This window comes from Myotis brandtii, unplaced genomic scaffold, assembly GCF_000412655.1.
Source record: "Myotis brandtii unplaced genomic scaffold, ASM41265v1 scaffold10, whole genome shotgun sequence".
In the NCBI taxonomy this organism is placed as follows: Eukaryota; Metazoa; Chordata; class Mammalia; order Chiroptera; family Vespertilionidae; genus Myotis; species Myotis brandtii.
Genome location: NW_005353325.1, coordinates 2,922,118 through 2,927,160, shown reverse-complemented (window position 1 = coordinate 2,927,160; position 5,043 = coordinate 2,922,118). Strand labels below are relative to the sequence as shown.

The 5,043-nt window shown below is 41.5% G+C and overlaps 1 pseudogene; it reads right to left on the bottom strand.

Moving 5' to 3' along the window:
- Positions 1-1,315: 1,315 nt before the first annotated feature.
- Positions 1,316-5,043, bottom strand: part of LOC102261401 — a 51,907-nt pseudogene continuing 48,179 nt past the window's right edge.

Sequence of the window (5,043 nt, the reverse complement as noted above, 5' to 3'; positions counted from 1 at the left end):
TTGTAAAGGACCCGGGCATTCATATGCAAAAGGCTTTGCAGCAGCCTGGGTGGGCGGGGTCTCGGAATCAACAGGGCGGAGCAAGCAGTTATGGCTGATTCTCAGCCCTGCCCTAAGGGGCCGCGCGTCTCAGTGTCCCGGTAATTGCTGCCAGCACCTCTGAGGGAAAGCCGCCCTCAAGTTCCGAGTTCTGCCTGCTGCCAGACCGTCCAGTTTCTCCCTGTATGAGCCCTGGGACCCCAGAGATTTCCGGAACCGGAGTTCAGAGCAGTCGGGAGCTTGTGACTCCCTCCCGATTCAAAAAGACAGCCATGTCCTCAGGTGCCCGCCCCTTTCCGTGTGTGCGCGCCGGAGCCTCCGGACCTCTGCACTTTACTTTCGTAGCTCCTCTGAGTCTGTGTGCTCTTCTCTTTCCTTCTAGTTGTAGAATTTCCACTCAGCCAGCCTTCCTGTGGTTCTGGATGATGACCGTTCTGTCTTTTAGTTGTATTTTTGAAGTTGTTGTCGGAGGCAGCAATTTCCGGTGTTTTCCTATGCCGCCATCTTGGTCTCCCTATGTGGGTGAGCTTTATGCCAAAGCAAAATCTGTTCTTTTCTTTGCTCTCTGACTAGATTATAAGATTCCAGAATTCAATTATTCTTTATATTTACTGAGCCAGGCCTAACATGTGGCACATGGTAGATACTGGTGAGTATATTTTCTGTTGCCCACATATTTCTTAGCAACCAAGTTAATAAATTGGATTTCTATTGATGAAAGGGTATAGTGATCTTTCTGCAGGAACAAATAAAATCCTAAACATTTAAGGTAAACTCATTTTCTGTGCTGGCATTTAGAGGTATTGAGTCTATTAGTAATTAGGCAATGCAACAGTCAAAGAATTTAAACATAAGTTAGTAAGGTCCAAACTGGAAGTTGATTCACATTTGATAGAGGCTACTGGATTTATGAGCCAATTCAGACCAATGTGCTTTAATCTTGAACTGTGAGATCACCAGAAATCAGTCTACCTGGGTTAATTTAAATCAACTCACTTCAAAATGCCTCCACTGAATTAAAATCTAATGAAATGTTATAAGAAATGCCCACTTGTTAGACCTGACTTTAAAAAAGTTAATTATAAAGGAATTATTTAGGGTACTCATTAATCCATATAAGGAATTGTCAATGTTGAAAAGGACTGAGAACTATCTGTTAAATATAGCAATAAGGTTATTTAAAATTTTGGCAAAAGTAGTTTCATTAAAATTTAGATTATAATGGGATGAGAAAAGAATGATTGGGAATAATGTGGTGGAAAGTAGACTATTCTTTTTTAATTTTATGTACAAAGAGATAGCATTCTGTCTTAAGGTAGATGTCTTGAATGACCCATTCATGGACGTTCACTTAGTCCAACGTAATGAAGCCTATGGGGAACTGACGGAAACACTGGAGGCACATGTTGAAGCTGTATTTCTGGATCAGACCCTGGCATTTTGAGCAGACACAGCAAGAACGAGAACCCTGGCTGAATTTCCTCGGATAGCTCCAGTAGAGTTGCTCTCTCTGTAGCAATGAGGCAAAAGGCAAGTATAGACTATTCTTTACAAAAGCTTAGCTGTTTGGTAAAAGAAAGACATTGAGTGGAGTCTGAGTGGAAAAAAGGAATAGATGAAGGTTAGTTTTGTTTTTTAATTCCATAGAGTCTTTTAAAAAGTATTTATTTATTGCCCTAACCGGTTTGGCTCAGTGGATAGAGCATCAGCCTGCAGACTGAAGGGTCCCAGGTTCGATTCCGGTCAAGGGCATGTACCTTGGTTGCAGGCACATCCCCGGGGGGGGGGGGTGTGCAGGAGGCAGCTGATGGATGTTTCTCTCATCGATGTTTCTAACTCTCTATCCTCTCCCTTCCTCTCTGTAAAAAATCAATAAAATATATTTTAAAAAAATTTATTTATTGATTGATTTTAAAGAGAGAGGGAAGGAAAGAGAGAGAAATATCGATTTTGTTTTTCCACTCACTTATTCATTCATTGGTTGATGCTTATATGTGCCCTGACCAGGGATGGAAAATGCAACCTTAGCGTATCAGGACAATGCTCTAACCAACTGAGCTATCTGGCTAGGGCCTAATTCTGTAGAGTCTTGACAGTAATTGTCAAGGAGAAGAACCAGTAAAGAGAAGAGTTGAAAATATGGGAATGAGAAGGGATAATTAATAGCAAAAGGCACATTTCCCAGCTAGTGTTCCATGAGTGTGCCATAAGCCATTGATTCACTCAGCCTTTGGGATGAGCCTCAGGCAGAGCTCCCAGGCCAGTTGCCTGCAGCTTGAACAACCTTCTTTGAAGTCCTCTGAAGGTCGCTTGCAGGAAAGAAAGCCTAATGGCATGCCCATATATTCCACAGGTGATGAGAACCATGGGCAACACTCAGCTCTTCTGGACGGTTAAGTGTCAGAAAATTCAGCCCAAGCGCTCGTTGCTGTCCATTGTGGGCAAGGATGCCTTGGGGTTGCTGGAGATATTTATGTTCTGGAGCATGGCAGGCATGCCACAGTACAGCTGCTAGGGTGGAGACACAGGGAGACAGGACAGAGGCTCCTCATAGGTGCAACTCCTGGGAATAGCCCCAGGGAGCAGCCCCACATCTCAGTCTTCATGTTCATTGGACATGTCTGGCCTTTTGTAGTTGATATATTCTTTTCAAGGTGTTCAGGCCACATGCACCTTTGAAGTTATGCGTGGGTATATTTTCCTGGGGCTTGTTTTGTTTTCCCTTTTACAGCAAAAGAGATGAAGAGAAGCATCAATAAAATGAAGGGTGCATGTCTCTGTATTAAAAGGGGTCAATTAATATCTCTGAGATTTTAAGTCATAAAAAGTTCTAAGAAAGCACCCAGCACAGGGTCCAGCACTTAGTTCACATGCAGTAAATATGAGGTTGTTGTGTGTTTTTTTAAATTTTCTTGAAGATCTGAAGTACTGGAAAGGAAGTTGAAGAGACAGAGATAGAGATAAGCATACAGGTGATGTAGCCTAGATTGTAAATTCCTGATCAACAACCACAAATAGTTGTCCAGCTTTCTAATTAAAATTTAAAACAAGGAGTTTATTTTTAAGAGCAATATGGGGCTTCCAACGACAAAGGAGTTCAGTATTAATCAATGCTGTTTGGGGGTTGATAAATGCCAATTGCATTAGTTCTTTGTTCTTTCATTAATCTCAGCTCAATCTCCAGGATCCTGAGAGTTGTGTTCAAACATGCATCTGTCTGCTTTGTTGTAACTATGCAAAGAGTCAACTCTTTGGTTGGTTAGAGAAGGAGAATTTTTTCCACATTTTGGTGACTCTCTTTTGCTGCGAATCTTTTCACTACAGTGAACATTTGAAAACAAAGACTTTCTGAATAGCCATCCCTGCTTCTCTTTCTTGTATGACAGTTTCTTTTGCGGACAGAAGGGGGGGGGGGGGGGGGGGAGGGCATCCTCCACAGGAGGTGACCCTTACTGCAGTGCTCCTGGATCTGTCAATCAACCAGAGAACCATCTGTCCCACTTTAGATTTCAGGAGCCATCTTGCACATCTGCTGTGCCTTTTCTGATGTCACTTATAGAACCCACTGAAAGCTGTTAGATGAATTAGGGGAAGCAGAGTGCAGCTGCATGCAGCTGATTTTGAATTTTTTGCAGCTGGGTCCTACACATCACTCTCAGTTTTGAAATTATTTTTTATGAGATTAAAACCACAAAGTGAATTATTCACTTTATAATAATAACTCCTAAGAGACTGGGCCTTCAAATTCTGTTCTCTGAAAAATTTAAAAATATATATTTTAACAACTCGCACCAAATGTTTAAAATTCAAGCCTAGAAGTGGTAATTAATAATACCTAACATTTGTTGTGAACGTACTATGAGTCAAGCACTGTTCTAAACATTTTAGTACAATATTGTATGAAATCCTCATAACTACCCTATAGTGAGTAGGTACTATTACTATCCTCACTTTATGAGGGATTTGAGGTACAGGGAGGTTGAGTAACTTACTCAAGGTCACGTAGCTAATAAGTGAGTCAGGTTTTGAATCTAGCCCATGATCTAAAGCAGTGCCTCTCAAACGTTAAAGTGCTTACGAATCACCTGGAGGTTTGTCTAGAAAGCAGATTCTAATGATTGGGTCTGAGGTGAGGACTGAAATGCTGCATATGTAACAAACTCCCAGTTGATGCCAATGCTGCTATTTTAAGATCACTTTTGAATAGCAAGGGTCTACCACACACTGGTTCTCAACTTGGTTACATATCTGAACCACCGGGACAGATTCTTAAAAATAATGAGGCCCAGGTCTCATCTCAAACTAATTCAAGCAGAATCTTTGAATGTGGGGTCTGAGCAGGGAAGAAACTAGGGGTGGGGATGGAGCATTAAAAGTGACTAAAGTTATTGTAAAGTATATGATTGTCTAAATACTGTGCTGTACACCTGAAACTAATACAAAATAATATTGAATGTTAACTGTAACTGAAAAAAAAGCAAAAAAGTGACAAGTTAATTTTAAAAACAAAGTTTTATTTATTTTAGAGAAGAAGGGAGGGGGATAGAGAGATAGAAACATTGATCAGCTGCCTCCTGCACGCCCCCTACTGGGGATCAAGACTGAAACCCGAGCCCTAGCCGGTTTGGCTCAGTGGATAGAGCATCGGCTTGAGGACCAAAGGGTCCCGGTTCAATTCTGGTCAAGGGCACATGCCCGGTTGTGGGCTCAATCCCCAGTGAGGGGTGTGCAGGAGGCAGCCAATCAAAGATTCTTTCTCATCATTGATGTTTCTATCTCTTTCTCCCTCTCCCTCTCCCTTCCTCTCTGAAATCAATAAAATATATATTTAAAAAAAAAGACTGAAACCTGGGCATGTGCTCTTATGGGCATGTGCTCTGACTAGAAATTGAACTGTTGACTTCTTGGTTCATGGGCTGACCCTCAACCACTGAGCCACACCAGCCAGGCAACAAGTTAATTTTATTATTTTTTAAAATATATTTTATTGATTTTTTTACAGAA